Raw genomic sequence first — 18208 nt, forward strand, 5'->3', positions numbered from 1 at the left:
ACTCAGACTCACATCCATCGAGTCAGTGATGTCATTCAGCCATCTCATCCTCTGTCGTCCCCTTCTCCTCCTTCCCCAATCCCTCCCAGCATCAGAGTCTTTTCCAGTGAGTCAACTCTTCGCATGAGGTGGCCAAAGTACCGGAGTTTCAGCTTTAGCATGATTCCTTCCAAAGAAATCCAGGGCTGATCTCCTTCAGAATGGACTGGTTGGATCCCCTTGCAGTCCAAGGGACTCTCAAGAGTCTTCTCCAACACCATAGTTTAAAAGCATCAATTCTTTGGTGCTCAGCCTTCTTCACAGTCCAACTCTCACATCCATACATGACCACTGGAAAAACTATAGCCTTGACTAGACAGACTTTTGTTGGCAAAGTAATGTCTCTGCTTTTGAATATGCTATCTAGGTTGGTCATAACTTTCCTTCCAAGGAGTAAGCATCTTTTAATTTCATGGCTGCAGTCACCATCTGCAGTGATTTTGGAGCCCCCCAAAATAAAGTCTGACACTGTTTCCACTGTTTCCCCATCTATTTGCCATGAAGTGATGGGACCAGATGCCATGTTCTTAGTTTTCTGAATGTTGAGCTTTAAACCAACTTTTTCACTCTCCACTTTCACTTTCATCAAGAGGCTTTTTAGTTCCTCTTAACTTTCTGGGTCCCCATTATTGAGTATAAAACGTGTATTCTGACTGCACTCAGGTACTTAGTACACAGTAGCAACTTCAATAGTTTACATGAACCATTTGGTGATGACACTGCTTGTAGACACTAATCCTGAAGGTGCTATAGTGATGGCTCTGTTCCTGGATGATCATGCTCAGTGGTAATCTTGGTCAAAAGCTGTTCCTTATTGACAGGAACAGTGACAGTTCAGGGAACCTAACCTGTTTAACGGATGTGATGATGGGTTGATTCAGTAATCCTTTATTTGCTGGAGCATAGCTGGTGACTCTGTCACAGGTTTCACGTATCTCCACTTCCTCTTCTTCCTCATTCTCCTATTAACCACATTCTTGAAAAGCATCCTGATGATTTGGCCAAGACAAGGAAGGGAGATCTACCAATATTACTTTAGATGTTTAAATGGCAACAATTAGTCAGCCCTCCTGACCACAGGAAGAATTTGAAAAGATATTAAAGGACTATTCAGTAAATGTATTGACAACATGTCAGCATATCAATGTTGGAGAGTTAAGAGGTATACATTGGGGAGCAAAGTGTAATACAGCAAGCTGAGGTGTCTGGACAATTGAAGGAGAAGACAGAAAATAAACATTAACATAATTTTAAAATTATTGTCTCTTAGAAGCCCAAAACATCTTGGGAAAGAGTAGAAGAAAGCAAAGTATCAGATCAGCCCTAAGTTCATAATTACCCTAGATTTCAGATCTTTAGTGCTCTGATTCTCTCTCCCCTCACAAACCTGCTTTCAATCATTTATATGTGATGGTGTGAGTCTTACACAGTATCTTACATTTATTATTGTTTCACACAATTTAAACCTGAAGTTTAATTGGAATACAAATATTTATTTCCTGATAAAGAATTTTAAGCACTTCATAGCAGTCTAAGGAAGCGTAAGAGTGAGGAATACAGGGGACATCCTGAGTTCATTAAAAATGTGTTTCTACATTCTACAGTAACATAAACCCAGCATTATAACTTATTTCTAAACTAGACAGGAACCCTCAAAAGCCAAGGCTCACCGTAAAAAGCCTGAGTGCCCAAGGGAACAGCACAGAAAAGAGGACTGTTCAGCTCCGGGAAAGAACAGGGAACTGTGGAAGCATCATTGAGGGATAAATCTGTGAAAGGCAGAAACAAAATCTTTGGTCAGGGTTGGAAAACATACTAGGGTATTGTTCACTGAAAGTTAGTTATTCCCTAAAGGCTCATTATATTTGCCAAAATTACAGATCACATGTATCACATAATATTAATAGTTTAACTTCAATTTATACTAACTTTTTGAATTTCTAATTTAATCGGCCCCAGAAAATCATGTACATGAAATTGTATATTACAGTGCATATATTGTATACATATTTTATAAAAAAAGAGTGAGAGACACACAGAGAGACAGAGAAAAAGAGAGAAATAACTAAAGCTGGAAAATTCAAACTCTACCGAGCCAAAAACCCTGCTGAAGGTCAACAGGCAGGTGAATTATCTCTTACCAGGAGAGGGTGAGTCTTGTTCTATTCAGGTCTTCAATGCACTGTTGAGAACTACCCACCTTATAGAAGGCAACCTCTTTTATTCAGGCCACTTATTTAAACATCGCATGTGCCTGCTAAGTCACTCCAGTTGTGTCCAACTCTGTGACACTGTGGACTATAGCCTGCCAGGCTCCTCTTAGCTCATCCACAAACAGCCTTAGAGAAACACACAGGATAGTGTTTAACCAAGTATCTGGGCACCCTGTGCCAGTCAAATTCACTCATAAATGAACTATCAAACCTTCCAGCACACTGACAAATTTAATGAAGAAAGCAGAGAAAGAAATAGGATCATTTGACTTATATTCCACTGTGACTGTTATGGAAAATCTTTTAACATTTTAAGATGGATTTTTAAATGAATTGAAAGTATAATAAAATTATTATTAATGATTAAGATGTTATGAATGAATGGCAATTAGCTATACTGAATGAATTATTAATAAAGTGATTTCAACTTTCATATATAATTAGATGTTTGAATGGCATTGCTTTCTAGACTAGGTTTTCCAATCATTTCATAGGGGCAAGAAGCTAGAAATTTTGAACACTTCTCTAAACCTTATTCAAAAGTGGAAGAAATAAAGAGGGGCCACTTGGGAGAAATTATGTAGGAGCAGGTGGTATGTCAAGTTGGGCAGTTATGAGCAAAAAGCTTTGCTTTCAGTTGTAGGTCTAGGGTCTAAGCTGCTGGAACATCTGAATTACTATAGGTGATGTTACACTCGTATTGAATTCCCTGTGATCCAAGGTAAAACAGATTTATAAAGGTCAGAGGAATTTGCTTGATGTCCTGCTTTTTATGGATCATGGCAGTGAAAGGAAGATTCTAGAGGTCACCACTTCACTGAACACTAAGTATCATGACGGGAAGGCTACTGAGCTGGAAAATTCAAACTCTACCAAGCCAAAACCCTGCTGAAGGCCAACAGGCAGGGGAATTATCTCTTACCAGGAGAGGGTGAGTCTTGTTCTATTCAGGTCTTCGAGGCACTACAATTATTCCAAAATTTGTTTTTTGTTTGAAAGAACCAAGCAATCTTTTGAGTTGTTACTTTGATTTTACGAAAATAGCATCTTTAAGAAAACCCATATAAGTTCTGAAATTCTGTGTAAGCTCACAAGCAATCCCCATCATCATTATCTCTCATGAAGTCCAAACAGGACAAGAAGAAAGGAGACTTAGATTAGCAGGCCATGGATCAAGGAGGAAACCATTATAAGAAGAACCTGCGGTAAAAAGAAGGCTGTCGCCAGGTAGCCAGGCCCTTTTCAACTCAGTATGTACTGCAAAATGGCAACCAGTTCAAGTGGAACAACATAGGAAGTTTTATAACTCAAAGAAGGCGAAAGATAGAAAAGAGCCATCTTCCTCAAACAAGAAGGGGAGCCTTTGAGTACAAGTTGGAGAACCTGCCAAATCCTCCCACTGCTGAAAATCCCTGAGAGCTAAGGCAGAGACTCTGAGTCATGAGAACATAATCCAGTAGGAGATTATGTTCCATCCTGGAGCAGGATGTTTCCTCTTTTCAGAGTCCCTGTCAAGCCACTTATGGATGGATTTGCATTTTGCTTGGGAAATGACTGAACCAGGCCAGTTTTGGCAGCTCCACCTCCCCTGGGAGGGGCAGCAAGCCCTATAAAAAGACCCTCTGCTGCACCACCACCATCCTCCTGCTACTCAAGTTCCGATTGATTTTGGAGAACTGGTGAGTCTGATCCTTCGGTTCTACTTTGTTCTGGGGCTCCCAATGTTGAATTTATGCTGCAGAGAGCAAATATGCTGTGTCCAAAGTTATAATTGTGTTTAATGCTACTCTGTTGATGGTTGATAGGAACTTGAAATTTAAGCCCAATGATATATTGTATTTATTAAGTTTCTGGTACAATGTTTGAATTATCTTATTGAAAAATAAAATAAATATGAAGTTTTTGACATGAAGAGGTAAGGACAAAAGTACTTTTCCGTTTTCTGTATTTTTGGGTATCCCTCTGCTCTGGTAGAGAAGCATTTATCTTAGAAGGTGGAGAACCCTTGTATCCTTCTTGGTGAACCTTTGCTCTGTACACAAGTCATCCAGTTTGGACTTCATGAGAGATAATGATGATGGAAGTTGCTTGTGAGCTTACACAGAATTTCAGAACTTATGATGGGTTTTCTTAAAGATGCTATTTTCATAAAATCAAAGTAACAATTAAAAATATTGCTTGGTTCTTTCAAACAAAAAACAAATTTTGTAATAATTGTATGAGAGAAGGTTTTCTTCTGACTAATTAAAAACTCTCTTAATGAGGGAGAAGTCAGAAATTTGTTAAAAAGAGTAGAAGACATTAAGCACGTTAGAGACTAGAGAGATTCTATCTGATGGTATTACATAAGCTCAGATTTTCTCCTTGTAGCAGTTCCTTGTGAACACTGTCGTGTAATTTCTTTCAGATTCTAATACTCCAGAAAGATGTCTTATCAGCAGCAGCAGTGCAAGCAGCCCTGCCAGCCACCTCCAGTAGTGTGCCCTCCCAAGTGCCCTGAGCCCTGCCCACCTCCAAAGTGTCCTGAGCCTTGCCCACCTCCAAAGTGTCCTGAGCCTTGTCCACCTCCAAAGTGCCCTGAGCCTTGCCCACCTCCAAAGTGCCAGCAGAAATGCCCTCCTGTGCCACCTCCCCAACAATGCCAGCAGAAGTGCCCACCCAAGTACAAGTAACAGCATCAGCCTTTATCTGGATCAGGAGAGGATGAGGACAACTGACTCACCTAGCTCCACAGCTCCACCTTCATCTTCTCTTTAAAGCCTACCGTGGATACAGAAGAAGCTTCTCCGCCCTTGAGCCAGCAGTATGCCTATGGTGATTCCTGACAGCCAGAGGTTTCCTTCCTGAAGCTGCTGTTCTGCTGTCCTCTGGAAGGACAGCTGAGAAAGCATCCCAGAGCTTCACATGGAACAGCAGCAACTTTTCTTCCAGGCACCATCAGAGGATTCTCTCCCTCTCTTGGGTCTGTCTATCACCTGGGCAGGGATTTCTACCAGCTGGTCAACTGTTGCTTATCCTCCTCATCTCAAATAAACTACAGTTCCTTTGTGTGATGTCAAAAATGTTTCCTTTCTTTCAAAATTGTTTTTAATAATACTATACCATCTTCAAGTTTTGTTTCTATCCTTTGATGCCAAGGTTCAAGCTCTCACGAGCAGCGCTGTCTAAATTTTGAGTCTTATAAAAGAATCAGTTCAGTTCAGTCGCTCAGTTGTGTCCGACTCTTTGCGACCTCATGAATCACAGCACTCCAGGCCTCCCTGTCCATCACCAACTCCCGGAGTTCACTCAGACTCACATCCATCGAGTCGGTGATGCCATCCCACCATCTCAGTCTCTGTTGTCCCCTTCTCCTCCTGCCCCCAATCCCTCCCAGCATCAGAGTCTTTTCCAAAGAGTCAACTCTTCACATGAGGTGGCCAAAGTACTGGAGTTTCAGCTTTAGCATCATTCCCTCTAAAGAAATCCCAGGGCTGATCTCCTTCAGAATGGACTGGTTGGATCTCCTTGCAGTCCAAGGGACTCTCAAGAGTCTTCTCCAACACCATAGTTTAAAAGCATCAATTCTTCGGTGCTCAGCCTTCTTCACAGTCCAACTCTCATATCCATACATGACCATAGGAAAAACCATAGCCTTGACTAGACAGGCCTTTGTTGACAAAGTAATGTCTCCACTTTTTAATATGCTATCTAGGTTGGTCATAACTTTCCTTCCAAGGAGTAAGCGTCTTTTAATTTCATGGCCGTAGTCACCATCTGCAGTGATTTTGTAGCCCAGAAAAATAAAGTCTGACACTGTTTCCATTGTTTCCCCATCTATTTCCCATGAAGTGATGGGACCAGATGCCATGATCTTCGTTTTCTGAATGTTGAGCTTTAAGCCAACTTTTTCATTCTCCACTTTCACTTTCATCAAGAGGCTTTTTAGTTCCTCTTCACTTTCTGCCATAAGGGTGGTGTCATCTGCATATCTGAGGTTATTGATATTTCTCCCAGCAATCTTGATTCCAGCTTGTGTTTCTTCCAGTCCAGCGTTTCTCATGATGTACTCTGCATATAAGTTAAATAAGCAGGGAATACTTCTACATAATTTTAATTCCATGTTATTTCCTTAATTATCACTTGGTGGCTTCAGGAATGAAATATTTGCCTCTCCTGGTTTTCAGTCCCTTTAGTAAAATGTAGGGAAAATTGTATTTTCATTTCAAACTTCTGAGGAATCAATATTCAATGAATCTGTATAATTCAGGTGGCACATGCCAGACTCATACATAGCACTTGGAAGACAGCAGGTCATCATTGTCTCCATCATCAACACCATCACCACCACCCCTGTTCTCATCACCATATTTGCAGTTGACTCATTTGGCTCCACAGCTCCACCTTCATCTTCTCTTCAAAGCAAGTCATGAATACAGAAGAAGCTTCTGCATCTTTCAGCCAGCAATATGCCTGTGGGGACTCCTGACAGCCAGAGGTTTCCTTCCTGAGGCTGCTACACCACTTGCCTCTGGGAAGACAGCTGAGAAAACACAGTGCTTCAGAGGGAAGAGCAGCAGCTCTCCTCCCGGGCACCATCAGAAGATTCTCTCCATCTTCTGTGACTGTCTGTCACCTGAGCAGGGGTTTCTACCAACTAGACAATCGTTACTTGTTCTCCACTTTCTGAATAAACTACAATTCTCTTTTGTGATGGTAAAAAAAAATTTTTTTTTCCCTATTAAAAGCACTTACAGCCATAGCATATTGTGTTTTGGTTTATTGTTATCCTTCTTTGATCCTAAAGTTACAGCTCCCACAATCGATGCTGTCTGAATTTTGAGTAATATCAGAGATTCTTTCTGATCTTCCGTGATGGGTCAGTGGTAAAGAATCAGCCTGCCAATGCAGGAGACATGGGTTCGATCCCTGATCCAGGAAGATCCCACGTTCCGTGGAGCAACTAAGCCCATGTGACACAACTATTGAGCCTGTGCTCTAGAGCCCAGAAACCCCAACTATGGAGCCCACATGCTGCAACTGCTGAAGTGGAAGCACCCTAGAGCCTGTGCGCCACAAGAGAAGTCAGTTCAGCTTGAAGTCCACACACCACAACCAGATAGAAGCCCTGCCTCATGGTAGCTGGAGAAAAGCCCATGTAGCAATGAAGACCCAGCATTGCCAAATTAAATTAATAAATACACTGTTTAAAACAGAAAGAAGGCTCTTTTTAAAAAAGATTATTTCTATATAACTTAGAATCATGTTAATTATTGCTTGACTAATTTGAGTAAACAATTATTTAACTCCTCAGAATAAAGTCCCTTTACTGAAATGGGGAAAACAGTGTTAACTGCAAAATATCTGAGGCATAAAAATTACATGATTGTGTGTACTTTAATTTGCACATGTTGGGGCACAGAATGGCACTGGGAAGACAGCACATCATCATTGTCTCCATCATCACCACCATCACCATCATCGCCTCACCACCATGCTTGCTGCAGCAGGGAAGTGACACGGACATAACTAGCACAGCAACCAAGAAGATTCTTAGGCTCCATTGCCCCTTCACTTTCTCGTTGTTCTTTTTCTCTTCTAATGTAACCTTGTGTTTAATGTGATACTGCAGATCAAGGACTTTTGGAATGTAGTGGCATATTCTGCATGAAATTATAGCAGCTCTGAAAACATGGGTAGTGCAGAAGGATGGAAATTTAAAGGATCCTTACCACGTAAAGTTTTGCCACCTCTCCATGTGTACTACTTGGTCTTCTTACTCCAACAACTCATTAACCTCAGAGCCTTAAATGTTTTTTCACGTCTGAAATTACTTCTCTGTTTTGACACCAACCTTGAAGAACATTGAGGTTTAAAATGTTTATTTAGATTTACAAAGTCACTATAGCTAGGCAACTTTTTTCTAATGTTTAGCTTACTAGTCAAGTAAGCTGTGCAAAAGGATATATTCTTAACCAAACTATTCTTTATTTTAACTTTTTTTGTATATTGGAGTATTGTTGGTTAACAACGTGTTAATCTCAGGCATACAGCAAAGTCATTCAGTTCTACATATACATGTATCAATTCTTAAAAATCTAATAGAGTTTTCCAAGAAAATGCACTGGTCATAAAAAACACCCTCTTCCAACAACACAAGAGAAGGCTGTATACATGGACATCACCAGATGGTCAACACAGAAATCAGATTGATTATATTCTTTGCAGCCAAAGATGGAGAAGCTATATACAGTCAGCAAAAACAAGACAGGGAGCTGACTGTGGCTCAGACCATGAACTCCTTATTGCCAAATTCAGACTTAAATTGAAGAAAGTAGGGAAAACCACTAGACCATTCAGGTATGACCTAAATCAAATCCCTTATGATTATACAGTGGAAGTGAGAAATAGATTTAAGGGCTTAGATCTGATAGATAGAGTGCATGATGAACTATGGACTGAGGTTCGTGACATTGTACAGGAGACAGGGATCAAGACCATTCCAATAGAAAAGAAATGCAAAAAAGCAAAATGGCTGTCTGGGGAGGCCTTACAAATAGCTGTGAAAAGAAGAGAAGCGAAAAGCAAAAGAGAAAAGGAAAGATATAAACATCTGAATTCAGAGTTCCAAAGAATAGCAAGAAGAGATAAGAAAGCCTTCTTAAGCGATCAATGCAAAGAAATAGAGGAAAATAACAGAATAGGAAAGACTAGGGATCTCTTCAAGAAAATCAGAGATAACAAAGGAACATTTCATGCAAAGATGAGCTCAATAAAAGACAGAAATGGTATGGACCAAACAGAAGCAGAAGATATTAAGAAGAGATGGCAAGAATACACAGAAGAACTGTACAAAAAAGATCTTCACGACCCAGATAATCATGATGGGGTGATCACTCACCTAGAGCCAGACATCCTGGAATGTGAAGTCAAGTGGGCCTTAGAAAGCATCACTACGAACAAAGCTAGTGGAGGTGATGGAATTCCAGTTGAGCTATTCCAAATCCTGAAAGATGATGCTGTGAAAGTGCTGCACTCAATATGCCAGCACATTTGGAAAACTCAGCAGTGGCCACAGGACTGGAAAAGGTCAGTTTTCATTCCACTCCCAAAGAAAGGCAATGCCAAAGAATGCTCAAACTACCACACAATTGCACTCATCTCACACGCTAGTAAAGTAATGCTCAAAATTCTCCAAGCCAGGCTTCAGCAATATGTGAACCGTGAACTTCCTGATGTTCAAGCTGGTTTTAGAAAAGGCAGAGGAACCAGAGATCAAATTGCAAACATCCGCTGGATCATAGAAAAAGCAAGATAGAGTTCCAGAAAAACATCTATTTCTGCTTTCTTGGCTATGCCAAAGCCTTTGACTGTGTGGATCACAATAAACTGTGGAAAATTCTGAAAGAGATGGGAATACCAGACCACCTGACCTGCCTCTTGAGAAATTTGTATGCAGGTCAGGAAGCAACAGTTAGAACTGGACATGGAACAACAGACTAGTTCCAAACAGGAAAAGGAGTTCGTCAAGGCTGTATATTGTTACCCTGTTTATTTAACTTCTATGCAGAGTACATAAGGAGAAATGCTGGACTGGAAGAAACGCAAGCTGGAATCAAGATTGCCGGGAGAAATATCAATAACCTCAGATATGCAGATGACACCACCCTTATGGCAGAAAGTGAAGAGGAACTCAAAAGCCTCTTGATGAAGGTGAAAGTGGAGAGTGAAAAAGTTGGCTTAAAGCTCAACATTCAGAAAATGAAGATCATGGCATCTGGTCCCACCACTTCATGGGAAATAGATGGGGAAACAGTGGAAACAGTGTTAGACTTTACTGCAGATAGTGACTACAGCCATGAAATTGAACGACGCTTATTCCTTGGAAGGAAAGTTATGACCAACCTAGGTAGCATATTCAAAAGCAAAGACATTACTTTGCCAACAAAGGTCCGTCTAGTCAAGGCTATGGTTTTTCCTGTGGTCATGTATGGATGTGAGAGTTGGACTGTGAAGAAGGCTGAGTGCCAAAGAATTGATGCTTTTGAACTTGGTGTTGGAGAAGACTCTTGAGAGTCCCTTGGACTGCAAGGAGATCCAACCAGTTCATTCTGAAGGAGATCAGCCCTGGGTGTTCTTTGGAAGGAATGATGCTAAAGCTGAAACTCCAGTACTTTGGCCACCTCATGCGAAGAGTTGACTCATTGGAAAAGACTCTGATGCTGGGAGGGATTGGGGGCAAGAGGAGAAGGGGACGACAGAGGATGAGATGGCTGGATGGCATCACTGACTCGATGGACGTGAGTCTGAGTGAACTCTGGGAGTTGGTGATGGACAGAGAGGCCTGGCGTGCTGTGATTCATGAGGTCGCAAAGAGTCGGACACGACTGAGCAACTCATCTGATCTGATCTGATCTGTGTGTGTGTGTGTGTGTGTGTGCCACCCTCAGACATCTGTTCCCCACCCAGATGAGAGAGAGTGAAAATAGTGTCTGAGTGGCACACACTTACTCAGACCAGCGGCCACAATGGGAGTGTGCACAAATTGCCTGTGGTGATGTAGACCAGCAGGCAGTTGCAACAGATGGGGGCACACTTGCCCTGGAGGGATGCCCTCCCAGTGCCCAGAGAGGCAGGGGCTGGTATGTACTGTGGGGGCTGTAGTGCCCCTACCCTTTGCATGCGACTTAACAATGGTGCCTCATTTCCTAGGCAGAACACACTTCCTCCAGTTGGCATTCCCAGCCTCAGAGCCTCTCATTCCTGTCCTCTCTGTTGTATCTGTGAAGCCAACAGTGATCCTCTCCCAGGATCCACTCTTAATCCCACACTTTAGCATTCTGCCCCTGGCAGCGCAAAGGCTCTCAGAGCTAATTCCAAATGTGGTTTTAAGATGGGCAATCCTCAGGACCACTGAGTCTACTTATGTAGAAGAGGCCTTGGCTTGAGAGATGGGCAAGATGACTCAATGGGAGCCACTCCCAGTGCCTCTGAAGGCCAAAGAAGTTGGCAGGTGGGAAAGGGGTTATGATGGCTGCCCTACCCCTTCACACCACTCAACAAAGACACCTAGCTTCTATGGTGTCCCAGGCTTTATCTGCAAACTTTCCCAGCTGTAGAGCTCCTTATTCCTGTCCCTTCAGGCTGTCTTTTCAGAACAACTGTTCCCTCCCTGAGTCTTCACTCCAAACCCCATGTTCCAGCACCCAATCCCTCTGCAACAGGAAACACATGATTCAGGCTAGGGTGAGCAGGGCTGTGGCACAGACCATGCATGCAGTTCTTAGTTTTGCCTTTCACAGACCGTCCTCTGCTTTGATCCCCTGAAGGCCCATTTCTGTCCCAGCTGATTTCCCCACTGTGATGGGCTTTTCCCCTCCATCTTCAGCTTCATGTCAGGGTTGCTAGTCCCTGTTTTGATTCCTCATTTCTGTTTTATATTTTTCATTTTGCATGATTATCAGTGGATTTTTCTTGTCCTTTTAGGTGTCCAAAGTCCTCCACTATTGTTCACCAAGTATTCTGTTGAGAATTATTCCATTTCTAGATGTATACTTTATATATATATATATATATATACATACATATGAGGAAGGACAAATTTCACAACCTCTTATTCTACCAACTTGACTTCTCTTTATTATAATATTTAAAAAATATACAGTAGTCAGTGGAGATGCTGCTGAGCTAGAGGAAAATTTTATGTCCTGACTTCTGGAACATGCATACCTGGTGACTGTTTCAAAACTTTCAGGCATTTCCTCTTTCTCTTCCTCTTCATTCTTCTCTTCTTTTTTTTTTTTTTTTTTTTTATTTTTTGAAGGTAATGCATTTTATTTTTTTTTCCAACTACAATTTTATTTTATTTTTAAACTTTACAAAATTGTATTAGTTTTGTCAAATATTAAAATGAATCCGCCACAGGTATACATGTGTTCCCCATCCTGAACCCTCCTCCCTCCTCCCTCCCCATACCATCCCTTTGGGTCGTCCCAGTGCACTAGCCCCAAGCATCCAGTATCGTGCATTGAACCTGGACTGGCAACTTGTTTCATACATGATGTTTTACATGTTTCAATGCCATTCTCCCAAATCTTCCCACCCTCTCCCTCTCCCACAGAGTCCATAAGACTGTTCTATACATCAGTGTCTCTTTTGCCGTCTCGTACACAGGGTTAACTGCATTCTTGAAAAGTTTCCTGATTATTTGGTCAAGACAAGTTAGTAGGTCAATTATTCACACTGATTGCAGGAAGAAATAAGAAAGATATGCAAAGACTATTACTAAATGCATTGCCAACACATCAGTGTACTAAATTGGACAGTTAGGAGATATATTGATACATTAGGAAGTGAAGAGTAATATGGCAGGATGAGAGTTCTGAAGGATTGAAGGAGAAGACAGAGAATAAACATTAAAAACTTTCAAAACTACTCTCTTTTAAAGATCTAAAACATGCTGGGATAGAGTAGAAGAAAACAAACTCATCAGATAAACTCTAAGCATGTATTTAACTTTTCAGACTTTTAGTTTTCTGATCCTCCTCCCTTCCCAAACCTACTCTCAATCACTTGTATGTGGCGGTGTGAGTCTTAAATGGAATCTTACATTCATTTTTTTTTATGAAATTTAAACCTGATATTTACTATTGGAATAAAAATGATTTATTTCCTAGTAAAGTAATCTTCAGCACGATACAGCATTCTAGGGGATTGTAGGGGTCTGGTGAAATGGGACATCCAGATTCCATTAACTGTGTTCCCACATTCTACAGTAATATAAAGCCAGCGTTGTAACTTTTCTCCTAAACCAGACATGATTCCTCACCAGCCACAGCCTATTATGAAAATCTTCAGTGCCCAAGAGGACATTACAGAAAAGAGGATAGTTCAGCTCCAGCTGAACAGAGGAACTGTAGATGAATTATTGAGAGCTAAATCTCTAAAAGGCATAATGAAATATTATGCCAGGGCTGGGGAACATGCTAGGGCATTCTCTCTTGAACTTCAGTTATTCTCTAAAAATTCATTCTATTTGTCATATTTACAGTTCACATGTGTCATGTAATATTTATATTTTTACTTTAATCGCTTTACACAAACGTCTTGAATTTTTAATTTGATTGAACATAGGAAATGATGTACATGAAATGGCAGATGAAATTTTCAAATTATAATATAATACATGTTATATATTTTTTATATGAGAGAGTGACAGACACAGAGAGAAACAGGAAAAAGAGAGAAAGAGAGATTATAAAGGCTGGAAAATTCAAAATCTGTGAAACTGAAAACCCGTGGAAGGCCATCAGGCAAGAGGATTATCTGTTACCCAAGAAAGGCTTAGACTTTTGCTCTGTTCAGGCCTTCAGTGCATGAAGGACTACCCACCTTATAGAGGGAAACCTCCTTTACCCAGACCACTGATTTATATAGTGAAAGGTGAAAGTCTGTCGCTAAGTTGTGTGCGACTCTTTGTGACGCCACAGAATGTAGCCCTCTCTCTGTGGGATTCTCCAGGCAAGAATACTTGAGTGGGTTGCCATTTCCTTATCCAGGGGATTTTCCTGATCCAGTGATACAACTGGCATCTCCTGCTTGTTAGGCTGACTTCACCAGTGAGCCACCAGGGAAGCCCATCACATTCAAAAACATCCTTAGAGAAATACATGGAATTTGACCAATTATCTGGGCACCCTGTGCCAGTCAAGATGACTCCTAAATCATCCATGCTTCCTTCCAGCACACTGACAAATTATGTGAAGAAAGTGACCAGGAAAGAGGTTTATTTAACATATATTCCATGTAACCAGTAGGGTAATCCTAAAAATTGGTTTATATTACAGTGAAATTCTTATTATTGATTGAGAATTTTATATGAATGGCAATTAACTTCAATGACTGAATTGCTCATAGTGATTTCAACTTTCAATAAAAAAATAGTTGCTTTATGGCATTACTTACCAGATTGGGCCTTTCAATATTTCAAAGGGGAAAGACATCAGAAAATTTGAACAATGCTCTGAGCTTTTATTTAACAGAGTGAAGTAGTACAAAGAGAACAGTTGGGAGAAATCATGTAGGAGTAGGTGGTGGGTTATGTGGGTAGTTATGTGCAAAAAGCTTGCTTTCTGTTGTTGGTCTAGAGTCTGAGCTGCTCAACACCTGAATTACAGTAGATGATGCTAAACTCTTAGTGAATTCCCTGTGACCCAAGGTGAAACAGATTTCTAAAGGCTGCAAGAATCAGCTTGATGTCTTTTATCTGAGGGAGAAAAGCAGTGAAAGGAGGCTCCTAGAGGTCACCACTTTACTGAACATATCTAAGTATTATGATGGGAAGGCTGGAGAGATGATCTGCAACCTGCCCTCGGTCCATTTTAGAAAAAGAAAGGAGACAGATTAGGAGGTCATGGATCAAAGGGGAAAGCATTATAAGAAGGACCTGAGGTAAAGAGAAAGGTGTCACTAGATAGCCAGGCTCTTTTCAACCCAGGATGTACAACAAAATGGCAACCAGTTCAAGTGGAACAAGGCAGGCACTTTGATAATTCATTGAAGGTGAAAGGCATCAAAGAGGAGTCTTCTCCAATCAAGAAAGGAAGCCTTTGACTCCAAGTTAAAGAACTCTCACAAATCCTCCCACTGCCATAAATGCTTGAAATGAGAGCATAAGACAGGGATGCTGTGAGTCATGGGGAGATAATCCAGTGAGGAGATCCTGGAGCAGGACATTTCCTCTTTCTGGAGTCCCTGTCAAGCCACTTATGGATGGATTTGCATTTTGGTTGGGAAATGACTGAACCGGGCCTGTTTTGGCAGCTCTGCTCCCTCCTGGGTGGGGCAGCAAGTCCCTATAAAAAGGCCCTCTGCTGCATCACTGCCATCCTCCTGCTACTCAAGTCCGGATAGCTTTTGGAGAACCTGGTGAGTCTGAGTCTTCAGTTCAGCTTTATTCTTGGGCTCTCTACTTATGAATTAATTCTGGCTATAGCAAATTTGGTGTGTCCAAAGTTATTGTCATGACTTAGTGCTCCTTAATGGATGGGAGCTTGGAATTTGAACACAGTGATATACAGTATTTATTAAGTTTCTGGTACAGAGTTTGAATTCCTTTAAGGAAGAGATTAAAACAAAATCTGTGACAAGAAGAGGTAAAGAACGGAGCACTTTTCCTCTTTCTGTTTCTTTCTTCTGTCCTTCTGCTGTTATTTCAGAGGCATTTATCTTTGAAGGTGTGGGGCCCTTGTATCCTTTCTGGTGGCCATTTGCTCTATACAAATGTACAAATGTACAAAATACTTCTGGGACCTCATGAGAGATAATGATGACGAGAATCACTTGTGAGCTTACCCAGGATTTTGGAACTTATGATGGCCTTATGGAAGATGCTGTTTTCAGAAAAATAAAGAGTAGGACAACATTGATTGGTTTTCTGAAAAAATTTTTTTTGAAAAGTTGTATGTTAAAAGAAATTTTCTCTGAACCAATAATACAATTTGTTGAAGAGGGAGAGAGAGGCCAGAAGTTCATTGAAAGGGATTCAAGAGATCAAACCACATTCTTAGAGACTGGAGACATTCGATCTGATATTATTACACGAGCTCAGGCTTTTCTCCCTGTAGCAGTCCCTTCTTGTGAACACTGTATATAATTTCTTTCAGATTCTAAGACTCCAGAAAGATGTCTTATCAGCAGCAGCAGTGCAAGCAGCCCTGCCAGCCACCTCCAGTAGTGTGCCCTCCCAAGTGCCCTGAGCCTTGCCCACCTCCAAAGTGTCCTGAGCCTTGCCCACCTCCAAAGTGCCAGCAGAAATGCCCTCCTGTGCCACCTCCCCAACAATGCCAAGAGAAGTGCCCACCCAAGTGCAAGTAACAGCATCAGCTTTCATCCGGATCAGGAAAGGATGAGGACAGCTGACTCACCTAGCTCCACAGCTCCACCTTCATCTTCTCTTTAAAGCCTATAAAGGATACAGAAGAAGCTTCTCCACCCTTCAGCCGGCAGTATGCCTGTGGTGATTCCTGACTGCCAGAGGTTTCCTTCCTGAGGCTGCTGTTCTGCTCTCCTCTGGGAAGACAGCTGAGAAAACATCCCAGAGCTTCAGATGGAAGAGCAGCAGCTTTTCTCCCGGGCACCATGGGAGGATTCTCTCCCTCCCTTGGGTCTGTCTGTCACCTGGGCAGGGGTTTCTACCAGCTGGTCAACTGTTGCTTATCCTCCTCTTCTCAAATAAACTACAGTTCCTTTGTGTGATGTCAAAAATGTTTCCTTTCTTTCAAAATTGTTTTTAGTAATACTATACCATCATCAAGTTTTGTTTCTATCCTTTGATGCCAAGGTTCAAGCTTGCACAACCAGCATTGCTAAATTTTGAGTCTTACCAAAGAATACTTTTACATAATTTCAATTCCATGTTATTTCCTTAATTATCACTTGATGATTTGAGGAACAAAATATTTGCCTCTTCAGGTTTTCAGTCCTTTTAGTAAAATGTAGGGAAAATTGTATTTTCATTTCAAACTTCTGAGGAATCAATATTCAATGAATGTGTATAATTCAGGTGGCACATGCCAGACTCATACATAGCACTTGGAAGACAGCAGGTCATCATTGTCTCCATCATCACCACCATCACCACCACCCCTTTTCTCACCACCATATTTGCAGTTGACTCATTCGGCTCCACAGCTCCACCTTCATCTTCTCTTCAAAGCAAGTCATGAATACAGAAGAAGCTTCTGCATCTTTCAGCCAGCAATATGCCTGTGGGGACTCCTGACAGCCAGAGGTTTCCTTCCTGAGGCTGCTACACCACTTGCCTCTGGGAAGACAGCTGAGAAAACACAGTGCTTCAGAGGAAAGAGCAGCAGCTCTCCTCCCGGGCACCATCAGAAGATTCTCTCTGTCTTCTGTGACTGTCTGTCACCTGAGCAGGGGTTTCTACCAACTAGACAATTGTTACTTGATCTCCACTTTCTGAATAAACTACAATTCTCTTTTGTGATGGTAAAAAAAAAATTTTTCCCCATTAAAAGCACATAGCAATAGCATATTGTGTTTGGGTTTATTGTTATCCTACGTTGATCTTAAAGTTACAGCTCCCACAATCAACGTTGTCTGAATTTTGAGTAATATCAGAGATCCCTTCTGATCTTCCCTAATGCGTCAGTGGTAACGAATCAGCCTGCCAATGCAAGAGACATGGGTTCATTCCCTGGTATGGGAAGATCCCACATTCCGTGGAGCAACTAAGCCCATGTGACACAACTATTGAGCCTGTGCTCTAGAGCCCAGAAACCCCAACTACGGAGCCCACATGCTGCAACTACTGAAGTCCAAGTGCCCTAGAGCCTGTGCTCCACAAGAGAAGTCAGTTCAGCGTGAAGTCTGCACACCACAACCAGATAGAAGCCCTGACTCATGGTAGCTGGAGAAAAGCCCATGTAGCAGTGAAGACCCAGCATTGCCAAAATAAATTAATAAGTACACTGTTTAAAACAGAAAGAAAGCTCTTTTTAAAAAAGATTATTTCTATATAACTTAGAATCATGTTAATTATTGCTTGACTAATTTGAGTAAACAATTATTTAACTCCTCAGAATAAAGTCCCTTTACTGAAATGGGGAAAACAGTGTTAACTGCAAAATATCTGAGGCATAAAAATTACATGATTGTGTGTACTTTAATTTGCACATGTTGGGGCACAGAAATGGCACTGGGAAGACAGCACATCATCATTGTCTCCATCATCACCACCATCACCATCATCGCCTCACCACCATGCTTGCTGCAGCAGGGAAGTGACACGGACATAACTAGCACAGCAACCAAGATTCTTAGGCTCCATTGCCCCTTCACTTTCTCGTTGTTCTTTTTCTCTTCTAATGTAACCTTGTGTTTAATGTGATACTGCAGATCAAGGACTTTTGGAATGTAGTGGCATATTCTGCATGAAATTATAGCAGCTCTGAAAA

At 41.4% G+C, this 18208-nt stretch overlaps 2 long non-coding RNA genes across 2 annotated transcripts; both read left to right on the forward strand.

Annotated features, from left to right (window-relative positions):
- Nucleotides 1–3794: 3794 nt before the first annotated feature.
- Nucleotides 3795–5314, forward strand: LOC147376512 (uncharacterized). Its single transcript, XR_015161673.1, has 2 exons — nucleotides 3795–3931; nucleotides 4660–5314. It is a non-coding gene; the product is annotated as an uncharacterized LOC147376512 (long non-coding RNA).
- An 8448-nt stretch (nucleotides 5315–13762) lies between these two features.
- On the forward strand, nucleotides 13763–17284 carry LOC147376513 (uncharacterized). The gene is made up of 2 exons (XR_015161674.1): nucleotides 13763–15158; nucleotides 15896–17284. It is a non-coding gene; the product is annotated as an uncharacterized LOC147376513 (long non-coding RNA).
- The last annotated feature ends 924 nt before the right edge of the window (nucleotides 17285–18208 follow it).

The sequence above is a fragment of the Bos grunniens genome, chromosome 3 (genome assembly GCF_055505025.1).
Source record: "Bos grunniens cultivar Pamir isolate PY7600 chromosome 3, Bosgru_T2T1.0, whole genome shotgun sequence".
NCBI lineage: Eukaryota > Metazoa > Chordata > Mammalia > Artiodactyla > Bovidae > Bos > Bos grunniens.